Raw genomic sequence first — 15927 nt, forward strand, 5'->3', positions numbered from 1 at the left:
TCACTCTTTTGGTCATTCACATGCTTGCACACGCTCCAGGTCATTCACATGCTTGCACACGCTCCAGGTCACTCACTTACCTGCTCCCTCTCTCTGTAGGTCACTCTTTTGTTCATTCGCATGCTTTGCAAACTATCTTGGTCACTCTTTTGCTCAGTCACGGCATGGCCGGTTCTTGACATTTTTCAAGTGTAAGCGATTGTTAATCGCCCTTCCCCTTTCAGTTGGTGCCCTAAAAATCGGCCTCTTTCAGTTGACGCCTTCTGAGCCCGCGTAGTTCGCGAGATTCAAGATCCGGCCCTGCTCACGTGCTTGCAAACTCTCTAGGTCACTCTTTTTTGTCACCACCGATCTAGTCCCTTACTGTCTGGGCAGAGGCGGATTAGAGGGTAGACAAATTTTGCGACCCTTTCTCCCATTCTACTTATTTTCTTGGCCACTCATTCCATAAATTTGTCTCCCCTCTGAACTTGCCACTCTGTGCTGTTGCCCGCTAACCCCCCCCCCCCCGAATATACATCACTGCCTGCGACCCAAACTTGGGTCGCGACCCTTAGATTAACAGCCCGGGTACATGGTATTGAAACACGAGAAATTTCCCACAAACACAAAAATTTATTTTCATAAATTGTTGTACAATAAAATTTTTTTAAACAATATTTTTGCATTCTTTTTGCGTTTTCAAAAAGAATAAAAATTCTTTGAATTTTTCGAAATCCTGGAAATTCCTCATTCACATCGTCATCTTAATTATTGATTGAAAAATGCTTCTATGTCCACCTAAAAATTAGAAAAAAATATAATGAATAAAAATTATAATTTTTTGGCATAATTTTATTCATGATTTTATGTAATTTATTTATTTTATCCGAGGAATGATATCACTCGCCGCTATCCATACGACAGCTGGCTGATGCGAATATGCATTTAAGAAAGAGAGAAAATTCAATTGTGCCCTTGCGGGGAATCGAACCCACAGCCTCTCACTTGCCGGGTGAGCACCCTAGACCAGTGGTTTTCAACCTTTGGGAACCCGCGGCCCGGCTGATTTCATTTTTGTGTGTGGAATGCCCGGTCATGCACACGACTAATATGAAATAAATGGGTAAAAATGAAACGGTGAACCTTTCACGGCCCGGTTTGATTAATGTTAGGGCCGGATGCCGGACCGCGGCCCGGTGGTTGAGAAACACACTGCCCTAGACCACTACACCAGTGGTTGTCAACTTTTTCAAGCCCGCGGACTGGTTTCATTCATTTTTGTGAATCGAAAGCCCGGTCAAACACGCGTCCAACGGTAAATGAATGAGGAAAAATGAAACGGCTAATCACTCGCGGTCCGGTATGAATGATATCAGCTCTCGGGCCGCGGCTCGGCGAAACACTGCACTAGACTATAAAGGTAACGAATATCTCATCTTTCCTTAGAGCTCGTGTGCACTGAACCGTACATGGACGGTCGGACCTCATTCACGGCAGAGCTCACAATTACTGCCACTGCCACCAGATGGCGACTTATCCACTTATCCGTGACTTACCCGGATGGCGCCATCTGGTGGCAGTGTCAGTAATTGTCAGCTTTGGCCTGAATTAAGTCCGACCGTCCATGTACGTTCCTGTTCAGTGCACACGAGCTCTAAGGAAAGGTTGAGATATTTGTTGCCTGTGTAGTCTAGTGTGCTCACCCGGCAAGCGAAAGGTCGTGGGTTCGATTCCGCTCAAGGTCAGTTGAATTTTCTCTCTTTCCTAAATATATCTTTGCATCAGACAGCTGTTAAAAACCTTCGAATTTATTTTAGACTAAATCTAAGCTAAATAAGCTATAATCTCCAACTAGGCTATTCTGGAAACAGCCCATAAAAATGAACGCTAAGGATGGTCATCTAGACCAGTGTTCCTTAACCCTTTTTTAGCAAATGGCCCCCCTCTCCACTGTCTTATCCTCCACCCCCCCCCCCCCGGTCCTCATCCAGAAAGCGAGATCCTTTTTACTTTTTAACAGTTTTACCAGCTGTGAAGGCAGGTATCTTCAGCTGCGAATGGACCAGAGGCATGTATCTTCAGCTGCGAATGAAGCCAAAGCAGGTATCTTCAGATTCGAATGGAGCGGAGAGGCAGGTATCTTCAGATTCAAATGGCGCGAAGGCAGGTATCTTCAGATTCAAATGGCGCGGAGGTAGGTATCTTTAGCTGCGAATGAAGCCAAGGCAGGGTATCTTCAGATTCGAATGGAGCGAAGGCAGGTATCTTCTGATTCAAATGGCGCGGAGGCAGGCATCTTTAGCTGCGAATGAAGCCGAGGCAGGTATCTTCAGCTGCGAATGAAGCCGAGGCAGGTATCTTCAGCTGCGAATGAAGCCGAGGCAGGTATCTTCAGCTGCGAATAAGTAGAGGCAGGCATCTTCAGCTGCGAAATTCACATGACATCACGCTTTTGAGTCATACCTCGACAACGGAAACGTTGAGAGAATAGACAGGGCCTCTGACCGTAATACAAGAAACAAGAATGTAAGTAATCGAGACGGCGGCTCGAGACAAAATCTGTACCCGTGCGGGACTTATTTTTTGAGAGTCTCCTGCCTATTTGCCCCCATAGCCCTACATCCTGCATCAGGGCCCCTTGGCTGGAATCTTTCGCGGGGCCTAAGCCAGATTTTCTAGGGGGGGGGCCCTTCTGCAGTTAATTTATAGAGTGAAAAAAAAGAAAAATTATAAGGATTTAGTCCCTTCTCCAAGCTGGAGCCTTGTTAGCCCTTACCCATGGAGGGTGATGCCCCTCCCTCACAATTTATCCTAACAATGCCTAACAAACAAACAAAAAAAAATGTCGCCCTTTCATCTCGGATTTTGTGCCCCTCCAGAGCCGACAGAAAACATTTTCTTTGATTTTTTTTTTTCGACCAATGGAACTTTGTTTTACCCATTCACCTCGAATTTAACACCCATCGTGAGTGGCGCCTCGTGTGGCCACAATGGGTCACATGGCCATGCACCGCCCCTGTACTCTATCACAAGGGGCAAGTGTGCATTTTGTTTCCCTCACCCATGGCCCTCCACAAGGGCCCAGGACAATTTTCATAATTTTTTTGACTTTTTTACTCTATAATTTAACTACAGAAGGGCCCATGAAAAGTCTGACTGGGGCGCGGGCGCAAAATATCCAGCCTAGGGGGCCTTGCTCTAGGATATGAGGCATGCCCTCACTCAGAATTTGTTCCACAATAGTCAAATGAAAGTAAAAGAAAAACCCGATTTTTCAAGGGAAAATTTTACTTCAAAAGCGGGACGTATGGTCACATTTTACACTGTTAACAATGTTATGCAGCTTTCTTCTGAAAAACAAAATCAGGTTTATCTCGAGGTCCTCTTCACTGCAGCCCTGTCAGCCTCTTGTCAGGGTAGCCATTAGCGGCGGCATATGAGGTTTCGCACCCGGGCGGCAGGTAAGCCACCCCTGTTCGTAAGATACGGGACTATCCAACGAATCTACATAACAAATCGTTCTTTGGGAGGGGGGGAGTACATGCAGAGTTGTCTCAACGCCAGAAGTCCTAGACCTTCTATGGTCATGAGGAACCGGAGTCTTGCCCAGATGAGCCCATGCACTGAGATGGTCCAGGTTCTATGAGATTTTCTGCTGAATTCTGATATATATATATATATATATATATAGTCACATTTTCCCCACCAAAGTTCACTTGAACGCTTTATTTTTTTTTTCACAGCCAATTTTTGTTTCCACAGCTCTCTGTGGCCCCCCAATTATGTTTAGTGACTCCCCTTCCACTTAATTTTCATTTGTGACCCCCTCAGAATATCACAGGACCACAAGGGGATCATGTGCGCTCCAGGTTGAGAACACTGATTTAGACCAGGGGTAGCCAACAGTGGCGTATTTACATGGGGGGGGGGGGGGGCTTAGCAGGCTATAGTCTAGGGCGGCAAGTTCAGAGGGGCGACAAATTCAAGGAATGAGTAGCCAAAAAAATTAGTGAAAGAAGAGTGGCAAAATTTTGTGCAACCCTCAATAAATCCGTCTCTGCGCAGACAGATGGTGATTAGGTCACTGAGCGACCATAAAAATGAACTAGAGAGTTTGCAAGCGTGTGAATGAGCAAAAGAGTAACTTAGAGTGTGAGCAAACATGTGACTGACCAAAAGATTGATCTAGAGCATGTGTAAACGTGTAAATGATGAAAAGAGTGACCTATAAATTAAGGAACCATACCAGTGAATGACCAAAAGAGTGTGCAAGTACGTAAGTAACCAAAGCAGTAGACAAGCATGTGAGTGACCAAAACAGTGTGCAACTATGTGAGTAAGCAAAACAGTGACTTGGAGCAGTGGTTCTCAACCGGGGGCTCCCAGAATATTCCAGGGGGGGGCATGGAGGAAAATATCGCAAAAGGGGAGCTATGGCTGCTGATAATGGGGCCACGAAGAAATTTATTAAAAAACATCGAGAGGTAGTATAAGGATCTGATCATCACTTGATCATTTTTGTCGCACCACGGTCATTTTCTGCACACGAGGGCTAATTAGACTGGGACCTACAATTTATTGCCGATTCCGAACGGCAGGCTTGTTTTCCATACTCATCGTTGACTTAATACTTGGATGACCCCTTTCACGAAAACAAGCACAATGACATTTTTCTGTGTGTGTTCATCCAATGTTTCATAAGTAGGGCTCTGATTTTTATGACCTAAAGATGAAACGTCGTTGCTGATAAGTTATTAGCTACGTTCCTTCTTTAGGTCATAAAAATCGGAGTCCTAGTCGTAAGCTTGTGTTATCAATAATTATAAGGTTGAGATGAATGTATTTATATACATACAGAGTGTCACTTTAATGACAATGATTGACAGTAACATTTATTTGAAGACAACCAACCAAAAAACTGCGTTAAATGCGGATAAAACGGTTTTGTTGGCATCAGGAGAGACGGGACGACATTTTATAATTGGGTTTCTGAGCACGTATAAAAAGTGTTTTCATTTTAATAACTATACAACCCTTTGCAACATGAATGGCATATCTGAGTACTATACACGTTATTTGGATAATTTTTCTACTTGAAAGTATTCCTGTAGAGTGAACGCGGTTTCCTAGTAAAATACCATACGTCTTGTTACCTATGCACCCTGTACATTATATGTAGTAACGTCTGTTATGTGAAATATTGTGTAAGCCAGAAACTGACACGTTGCTTCGTTCGCCTGCGAGAGAGAGAGTCCACATTATGAACCAAAAAGCCACATGGGGATAGCTTGTCATCCAACGAGACATGCAAATCTCACCGCGTATCGAAATTATAATCAATAAACAAGTAATTTTTTTTTTAATTTGAAATCTGATTATTTATAATTTCTGATTAGTTTGAAATTCTGATTTATTCAAATTCAAATTTACCCAAGGAAAAAAAAAAAATTAATTTGTAGATAATTCAAACTTTATCCTGTACAGTAGCTTGATGACATTATGACGTCTTCAATCGCAAAGGGGTCATTCAAGTATTATGGCAGCAAAATTTTTTTAGACACAATTTTGACCCCTTTCGTCAGCAGCTTAGAATATTTCATATCTTCAAAAAAAGGGTGGTTGATGACGTAAGCAACCTTCAAACCCCTCCCCTCCCCCTTGTCATCAAAAGTCAGCAAATCAGAAACTCCCCCCTCGATGCTGACATAATACTTGAATGACCCCCAAGGTTTACATTGATTGAAAATAATTTGTTACATTTTTTTTACTGTGTTGTATTTTGGTTATTTTGCTTTTTTCGTTGTTTTCATAAATTAAAAATTCATTAAATTCAAACAATAATTGTCTTTTAACGGGAAAACGGGAGGGGGGGGGGTAGTAAATTAATCATGGTCGCAAGGGGGGAGGACCACAGGAATGAGAAATGTTTGAAAGGGGGCCATGGGCAAAAAAAGGTTGAGAAACACTGACTTAGATCGTGAGCAAGCACGTGTAACCTAGAGAGTGTCAAAGCATATGAATGACTAAAAGAATGATCTAGAGCAGCGGTTCTCAACCTTTTTTGACCCACGGGGCCCTGTCCGGTGTGTAATTTCTATGGCGGAGCCCCGGACGCCTATTTTTTTATTTATTCATCAAAGTTTCTGACTTATTATACAAAAATATTAGTAATTATTTTTCAATTTTATTTATTTATTTTTTCAGAAATATTAATAATTATTTTTTTCAAATTTACTGGGTTTTTATTTTTCTCGAGGGGCCGCGGTGCCCCTGGAAGTTCACACGGAGCCCTAAGGTTGAGATCTGCTGATCTAGAGCATGTGTGAACGTGTAAATGGTAAAAAAGAGTGACCCATAAAGCAAGAAACCATGTCGGTGAGCAAGCAAAAGAGCGTCCTAGAGCGTGTGCCGGTATTTGAGTGACGGTATTTTTTTTTTTTTTTCAAGCCAAGCAGAACTCCAGTCTATTGCCCCGGGCGCAATTTACTACCGATTGAGTTGTGCCGGAAGTGTGAGCACGTGTATGGTGTTGTGTGTGGATTTTTAGTGCTGCCATCTATATTTTAAATTGTGTAATGATTGAATATTTGTATCGTTGTAGGGCTGTTGCTCTTTGTGACAAGACTTCTTCACGAGGAGATCGGCTCGCATTCGCGCCTCGAAGGTGGGAACCACAGAAAACAAACTTCCGCTGACGACCACTGTGGCGACGGTGGGGGTTCGAACCCGGTCACTATGCGAGTCCATCACTATTACCACTCGACCACCCCAGCGGCCAGTTCGAGTGACCAAAACAGTGTGCAATCATGGGAATTACTAGAAGAGTGACTTGGAGTGTGTATGAGTATAGGAGTGATAAAAAAATAGAGTGACTTAGAGACCATGACGCCCCCCACAAGGGCGGGGACTGACAGGGTTAGCCCTGGAGCCCGGGACAACTCTCATCATTTTTTGGCTTTTTGACGCTATAAATTAACTATATAAGGACCTGCGAAAATTGTGACCGAGGGGCCCGAAAAAGATCCCAGCCTAAAGGCCCTGCTCTAGGATGTGGGGACCATGTTAGAGACACGGGTGTACTTGCAGAAGGGGGGGGGGAGGAGTGCAAGCGAGTTATAGCACAGGGTGGCGAATTCCAGGGAAAGAGTGGTCAAGTAAATTAGACTATAATGGGAGAAGGGCGGTAAAATTCGTGTAGCGCCCACAGGCGGGAAAAGCATTAATGCGCCTTAATGCACACCGGGCCCCGCGTCTGATAAGGGCGGCCCTTGCGATATGTCACATATTAATTAGCACAATTTCTCGTCTTTTTCTGGGTAAAATATGGTCACCATAATCATAATTTAAAATCTTCACGCACAGTATTTGATTTCATCGGATTATATTTTTCGTCAGAAAAAGGTCCTGAAAACGTCAACCTCGGTTATAACGACAAAATTTAGTGGAATCTTCGATGTCGTCTTAACAGTGTGTGACCAGAGGCGCATTTATGGTTTTGCCGCCCGTGGGCTACACGAATTTCACCGCCATTCTCATATTTTAGTCTAATTTCCTTGACTACTCTTTCCTCGAATTCGCTACCCTGTGCAATAACCCGCTTCCCAAGCCCCCACCCCCTCCCACTCCTGCAAGTACCCTAAGTCTCTAATTACTAAAAGAGTGACTTGGAGAGTGTGTGAGCATGTTGGTGCACTTTCAGTCACTCTTTGGTCATTCACATGCTTGCACACTGCTTTGGTCATTCACACGCAGTGCCGCAACTAGGTAATTTGTCACCCGGGGCAAGCCGGAATTCGGGCGCCCCTTGCATGTAGAGGAAGCAATTAAATGGTGAATTCGGCGCCCCTTCTGGTCCGGGGCACCAGACCCACCTACTTCCAACTAGTTGCGGCCCTGTTCACACGATTTCACGCTGCTTTGGTTACTCACAAGCTTGCGCACTGTTTTGGTCATTCACACGTTTTCACACTGTTTTCGTTACTCACATGCTTGCACACTCTGTTTCAGTCACTCACATGCCTGCACACTCTGTTTCAGTCACTCACATGCCTGCACACTCTATTTCAGTCACTCACACGCTTTCACACTGTTTTGGTCACACACGCTTTCACACTGTTTTGGTCACACACGCTTTCACACTGTTTTGGTGGTCACTCACATGCTTTCGCACTGTTTCGGTCAGTCACATACCTGCATACTCTTTTGGTCGGTTAATGACATGGTTCTTTGCGTTATAAGTCACTCTTCTTGATCATTTACACGTTCGCACGTCCTCTAGGTCACTCTTTTGGTCGCTTAATGGCATCGTTTCTTGCGTTATAGGTCACTCTTTTTATCATTTACATGTTTACACATGCTCTATAGACCATTCTTTTGGTTATTCAGATGCTTGCACGCATCACTCACTGACCTGGTCCGTCACTCTACATAAAAGGTCTTGGGCGAAGTGATATTTTTGAGGTCCTACCTGTGTCTAGAAATTCTTATATGTAATAATTTACATGCTCACTCTGAAATTTTAATCGGATCTCACTTTTTTGAGGGCCCCCGTCTGCTCTAGTAGAGCAAGGGTGCTCAACCTTTTTGAGAGCGCAAACCACGTTATTGGTTTGAAAACGCATCGCGAGTCACTTAATTAAGTGATCTGGAATAACGCCACAGGGCACTCAAGTGATCTGAAATAACTCCATAGGGCACTCAAGTGATCTGAAATAACTCCACAGGGCACTCAAGTGATCTGTAAATATGCCGTGGGTCATTCAAGTTATCTGGGAATATGCCGTGGGTCACTTAAGAGATCTATGAATTTCCGCCGGGCCGCTTAAGTGATCTAAGAATTTGCGGCGGGCCACTTAAGTGATCTAAGAATTTGCGGCGGGCCACTTAAGCGATCTGAAAGTGTGCCGTTGGCTGCTTAAGTGATTTGGAACTCAGCCACGAGTCGCTTAAAATGAACTGAAAATATACCGTGAGCCCCTTGAGCAGGGACGGGCTTAAGTATTTTGCAGCCCGGTGCAAGAACAACTTTGCGGCCCTCTAAAATGGTTTTTCCCAGATCCTCCAGTGTACTCCGGCACCCTGGCGCCTGCCAGATTTCCACTAACACCCGAAAACGACTGTCAAACTACAGTAGGTAGGCCTACTACTAGATTATGGTAATAGAAAGACATTCGGGCAATAGTGCCCAACGAGAAAAATTGAATTGAAATTGTGGTCCCGGGTACTTTAAGGTTCAGAACTACTGCTCTACAATCATGCTCCCCCCGAAAGAGTCGGGGTGACAGGACTCCAGCCCGGAAAAATTATTATTTTTCGTTTCTTTACCCTATAAACTCATTATAGAGGGCCCGTGAAAAAAAATCTGTCTTGGAGGACTGGCCAAAGAACACAGCCTAGGAAGCCACGTCTACAATATCTTTTTGCATGGCACTACAATGCAAGGGCCGTCAGGGCTAGAAGACCGCTATCCAGAGCAGCAACTAAACACTTTTTCGGCCGGGGCAAGCATGCACCCCCTCCCACTCCTCCTGTGTAGTTTTAAATTACGTCGTTAAAGGGAGAATTTATCGCTTCTTCTGGTCCAACACCCAAGGCACCAAACCCGCGGGCACTCTTGGCTTGAAATTAAAACTGTAAGCCGGTTGTGGTTCCCGTTTTGGAAAGAATTTTACACTCTTGAACATTTTAATAAAATATGAACTTGAATAAAAGTTTGCGGCCCGGTGCCGGAAGCACCTTCCGCACCTGTTTAAGTCCGGCCCTGCCCTTGAGTGAGCCCGGGTAGGTCCACGTATTAAGACAGCACTGCTCGGCAGAGGCGGATTTATTTAGGGTTATACAAAAATTTCGCCACCCTTCTCCCATTCTACTAATTTTCTCGGCCGCTCATTCCTCAAACTTGCCGCCCTGGGCAGTGCCGTCTCAAGGCATGGACTCACCCGGGGCCATTAAGAGAAGAGGGGCCTCACAAAAATGACAGCCAGTTAAAATTTTCGAGAAATTTCTAGGTAGAGCTTCATCAGAAAAATCAGTTGACCCGGGGGCCCACGATGCCCTTAAGACGGACCTGGCCCTGGGCTATAACCCACTAGGACCCCCCTGTAAATACGCCACTGAGTGTGACTATTATTTAAGTGGGTTGTACGTACAAAGAAATCCCAACAATACCCGAAATACAATTAGTTCAGCGTAATTTAAATATCCCAATTAAAACCGTAGATAAAATCGGTTCTCCGGGGTTTCGATTGGAGCCAAATAAGATACACGAACTCGGGTGATTGACCAATGATTGCCCTCACGAGAAACATGCCTACAGAGTATTTACATGCTCTTGGAAATCATCTTATGTTCGTCGATTAATCCAATTAATTTTAATGAGAGTTTTACTGCGAGGAGAGTAAATTTATATATAGCCTACACTAATTGATAATTACGCGGAAGCGTAGTTACGTAATACCGCTTATGCAATTAGGGGCGTAACTACTGAAGTGGGTGGGGCCCCTGTGAGGGCGTCAAGCTCAACAGGGCGCACAATTATTGATGGGGGGGGGGAAGATATAAATTCGGATGTTCGGACATCGGGATGTCTGTAGAAGACGGATTTACGGTTTTGCTGCCCGTGGGCTACACGGTTTTTTTACCGTCCTTGTCACATTCTGGTCCAGTTTTCCTGAACACTCGTTCCTCCAGTTCGCGCTAACCCACTTTCGCGTCACCACTCCTGTAAATACTCCTGTGTGTCTGAGTCACTCTTTTGGTCATTTACGTGCTTGTACAAGCTCTAGCTCATTCTTTTTTGTCGTTTATGTTGACCTGGTCCCTACTCTATTAATCTCTAGGTCACTCTTTTGATCAGTTACATGGTCGCATACTCTCTAGGTCACTTACTTGGTGATTCATATGCTTGCCACGCTCTAGGTCACGCTTTTGGTTATGCATATGTTTGCACACGCTGTAGGTCAAGGTTTTTGGTCATTAACTTGCTTGAAGTCACTCTATGTCACGATTTCGGTCATTTACCTGTTTGCACACCCTCTAGGTCACTTATTTGGTCATTCACGTGCTTGTACATACTTTAGGTCACTCTTCTGGTCAGTCCCATGCTCACATACTATTTAGGTCAATATTTTGGTCGCTCACTGGTCTCGTCACTCGCTTTCTAGGTTTCTCTTTTGATCATTCACATGCTTGCACACGTTATAGGTCACGGTTTCGGTCATTCACTTGGTTGCACACGCTCTACGCCACGGTTTCGGTCATTCACATCTTTGCACACACTCTCGGTCACGCTTTTGGTCATGCATATGTTGGCACACTCTCTAGGTCACGCCTTTGGTGGTCATTCACTTGCTTGAACGCACTCTAGGTCATGGTTTTGGTCATTCACGTCCTTGCACATACTCTAGGTCACTCTTGTGGTCAGTCCCATGCTCCTATACTCTTTAGGTCCCTCACTGGCCATATCCCTCGCTATCTAGGTATCTGTTTTGATCATTCACATGATTGCACATGGTCTTGGTTTCGGTCACTCACTTGGTTGAACACTCTCTAGGTCACGCTTTTGGCCATGCATATGTTTACACACGCTCTAGGTCACGCGTTTAATCGCTCACTGACTTGGTCCCTCACTCGCTAGGTCATTCTTTTGCTCACTCACATGCTTGCAAACTCTCCAGGTCACTCTCTGAACAAGTCCCTCGCTTTCTGGGCAGAGGCGGTTTCATGGTGGGTTACACAAATTTTGCCGCTTTTCTTCCATTTTTCTAATTTTCTTGGCCACTCATTCTTCAAATTTGCCGCCCTGAGCTATAGCCCACTAAAACCCCCCTCCCTTGTAAATACGCACTGGATGTCCGAAAGTGTAGAGCAGACATCTTCAACATTTTCCCAGTCACGAGCACTGCCCGTACCTATCATCATCAAAAGAAGAGCACCCTCATGGCAAGTTCGACGTACGAAAGCGTGAAAACAGGATGATTTCAATCCTTGAATGCAATTTGTACAGGGTGTTTAATTGGAACGTTGATGCAAGTGCTTGCGAGCGAGCACTAAATCAGACACGGGCATCGAGCACTCTGGGTATTTCAAGGATCCTCGTAGTACTCGCAAGCAATGGGTTGGAGATGCAGGGTGTAGACTGTAGAGCAAGGGTGCTCAACCTTTTGGAGAGCGCAAGCTGCGTCATTGGTTTGAAAACATATCGTGAGTCATTTAGGGCGGTATTCACCGACATGGTTTAAGCTATAGTCACAATTTGTTGATAAGAGATCGACACGGATTGGTTAAATTCAGGGTTTTAACCAATCTATGTTGATCTCTTATCCAAAAATTGTAACTAAGGTTTAAACCATGTCGGTGAATACCACCCTGAATCAAGTGATCTGGAATAACGCCGCAGGTCACTCAAGTGATCTGTAATTATGCTGTGGATCATTCAAGTCATCTGGGAATATGACGTGGGTCACTTAAGTGATCTAAGAATTTACGACGGGCAGCTTAAGTGATCTGAAAATGACTGATTCATTCCGGATATCGAGTATTGTTCTACTGAAACAGACAAAAAACATTATTTCTAGAAGTTGCAGACCAATCATGTTGATGGCATCAAACAATTTACAATGAATATAAAAATATATAAATACAAAGAGAAATGTAAAAGTCACTCGTGACAACCAGCTTGAAGCATTTAATACAGATAGGATGTCCGCTAACTATGATGAGTGACCATCTATTCGTCTTGTGGTAAGTGTCGTAAAGATGTACATACATCTTCAGCTGCGAATGGGGTGGAGATAAGCATCCTCAGCTGCCAATGGAATGGAGGTAGGTATCTTTAGCTGCGAGAGTGAACCGAGGCAGATATTTTCAGCTGTGAATGGAGTGGAAGCAGGCATCTTCCGATTCAAATGGAGCGGAGGCATACATCTTCAGCTGTGAGTGGAGGCATACATCTTCAGCTGTGAGTGGAGGCATACATCTTCAGCTGTGAGTGGAGGCATACATCTTCAGCTGTGAGTGGAGGCATACATCTTCAGCTGTGAGTGGAGGCATACATCTTCAGCTGTGAGTGGAGGCATACATCTTCAGCTGTGAGTGGAGGCATACATCTTCAGCTGTGAATGGAGTTGAAGCAGGCATCTTCAGATTGAAACGGAGTGGAGGCAGGCATCTTCAGCTGCGAATAAGTAGAGGCAGGCATCTTCAGCTGCAAAATGAAGCCGAGATAGATATCATCATCTACGAAGCAGCTCAGGGAATCAGCTTTAGATTCAAATGAAGCGGAGGTATACATCTTCAGCTGCCAGTGGAGTGGACGCAGGCATCTTCAGCTGCGAATGGAGTGAAGACATTCCATCATCAGCTGCGAATGAAGCGGAGTGGACGCAGGCATCTTCAGCTGCGAATGGAGTGAAGACATTCCATCATCAGCTGCGAATGAAGCGGAGGCAGACGGATCCATGGTGATGTGTTGAAAAAAGTAACTTCTTGTGTCGGTGCATCGGATCATCCCGTATTTTACGAGACACACAAAAAAGACAAATTTCTTATATATTATTTGGCTCTTGACATTGGGAGATCGCTCGCATCAACCCATCCCCCGCTACTTCCGCCCTTGGCCTCGAGAAGAAAATTTGGTCTGGAAAGGGCCACGGATTGAAAAAAGTACAAGAAAAACGCTACAATAGACTGATTCATTCCATATACGAGTAGGGGGGCCTATTGTTCTAGTGAAAACACACCAAAAAAAAAACAACATTTCCAGCAGTCGCAGACCAATCATGGTGATGACATCAAACCATCTATAATGAATGCAAAAAAAAAAAATAAATAATAATAATAAAATAAAACACACAAATAAAAATGTAAAAATCACTCGTGACAACCAGCTTGAAGCATTTAATACAGATAGGATGTCCAGTCATGCTTACAAGACCTTAACTATGATCAGTGACCATCCATCCGTCTTGTGGTAAGTGTCGTGAAGACCGAATCCATCAACGGCATGTAGAAGAAAGAGATCTTTAACCGATATTATACATATTGAAATTCGAAGTGTTTTTTATTATTATCATCATCAAAAATGACATTAAAACGACGAAAAAAGGAAAAAATCACGATTTGCAAAAATGATTCTCTTTCACACTTTCTCAGAAATCTATCCACAGTTCTTCGAGGTTCTGCATGGCTGCTTGAGCAAAGCGAGAAAGTTATTTTATTGTTTTCTTATATTATTATTTATTGTTTTTTTGGTTTTTTTAGGATTTATTTCTCTGAAGAATAAAGATTCTTTGAAGTTCCGGATAAATATCTGATGATAGAAAATAAAATTGAATTTTATTTTATTTCAAGGGCCGTGTAATTTTTGTACTTCCTAGTACATATAAGTTGCTAATATTGTAATGGTCTCCCGTGCCATGACACAAAACCCTATTTTTAACTTATTATTGTTGGATCGATGCGTGATTCAACACTGGAATCGTGGTACGTACACACAGGGTAGATTTTCCAACTACTGTGTGCGTGTGTGTGAAGGTCGATGTGTGATCATGTGATCATGAGAAATGATATCGCAGTTGATGGACTCATTGTCGGTGTCTGACCCATCCCCGATAGATGGACTGTCGGTGGATGATCGTCGGTGAGTCATTTCATGGACGGAATGAGTTTTTTTTGTTTGTGTTTCAATAATATTTCTGCTGTTATCACGTGACGCTGAGGATGAATAATAAATCGATTGGGAATTTATTTGATGTATTTTCAGGAAATTTTGGTCTCCTAAATAACAATGAGGACCTTTTTCAATCTCTTGATTAGAGGGAAATGACATTTATGGATGGATTTCATTGACTCCGATATTCAAATTTGTATGTAATCTTTTAATTTTTCGGTTTTGGTTGCGATTGTTTATTATGTTATATGCGTGGAATTGACGGGATAGGGGAGCAATAAAACCTGATTGTTTATTAGCCAGCATTTCACAATTATTATTTTTTTTGCTCTTGCAAATAAAATCCCTTAGACCAGCGATTCTCAACCTTTTTTAATACAGCAAAACCTCCCAACAACGGCTGCTACCGGTGCCGTGAAAATGTGGCCGCTATTAGGAAGTGACAGTTACTGGGGGAGGAATGGCAGTAATATTTCTGAAAATTAATAACGTTGAAATAACGTTTTTCAAAAAAAACGGCCATGAAAAAAAACGTTGTAAGCGAAAAAACGCTTCAATCGGGAAATGTTAATGGGAATTATACTTAATAAGTCGCACTAAGCGGAAAAACGTTATAAGTGGTAACGTTATAACCGGGATCGACTGTACTTATTGGATTATATTTATTGGCACAGCAAGTGATTTACAGAAATATGAATTCAGTTTCGAGGAAATTGTGGCCAGATTGCTTTACAGGAAGAAATTTCGAGAACTTCGATACAGATTATAGATGATACAGTAAAACCCCTCTTAACGGACACCCCCCTTTTACGGTCGAATTTTTTTCCCCCCAGGATGTCCACAAAAGAGAGCTTTTACTTTGCACCGATATGGGATATAAGCCCGTTATCTCGTAAGGTTGGGATTGTCCGTTTTTCACGGAAGAGCGTTTTCAGTGTTAATCTAAATGATTTCAATCGGTTTTACGTTATGCATTCCTATGGGGGAAAAACAAATTAAAGTCGACGCTCGTTATAACGACACGCCACGTTATAGTGACCATTCCATTACAACGACCGGTAGGATATAACGACCCTCCGAATATAACGTCCGTTTTCGACTGGATGAAGCGGGTCGTTATATCGACTGTATCTCGGTTTCTGAACAATTCGTTTTACGAACGGACTTCCGGAACGAATTACATGTAGTAAGTTCGTAAACCGAGGATCTACTGTTCAGAGGAGCATAAACGTTATAATATGACTAAGAGTACTCAAGCCCCCCCCCCCCCACACACC

The 15927-nt window shown here is 43.5% G+C and overlaps 1 long non-coding RNA gene across 2 annotated transcripts in view; it reads right to left on the reverse strand.

Moving 5' to 3' along the window:
• Positions 1 to 598: 598 nt before the first annotated feature.
• LOC149072369 (uncharacterized) overlaps positions 599 to 15927 on the reverse strand; it is a 214464-nt gene continuing 199135 nt past the window's right edge. Inside the window, exon 4 of one of the 2 annotated variants that reach the window (XR_016194409.1) lies at positions 599 to 780. This is a non-coding gene — a long non-coding RNA (uncharacterized LOC149072369). The remainder of the gene's footprint in view (positions 781 to 15927) is intronic. The other variant, XR_016194408.1, reaches the window with a different exon arrangement.

The sequence above is a fragment of the Pholcus phalangioides genome, unplaced genomic scaffold (genome assembly GCF_987345545.1).
Source record: "Pholcus phalangioides strain wild (caught in Gottingen) unplaced genomic scaffold, Ppha-v1.0 ptg000017l_1, whole genome shotgun sequence".
NCBI classification, from domain to species: domain Eukaryota; kingdom Metazoa; phylum Arthropoda; class Arachnida; order Araneae; family Pholcidae; genus Pholcus; species Pholcus phalangioides.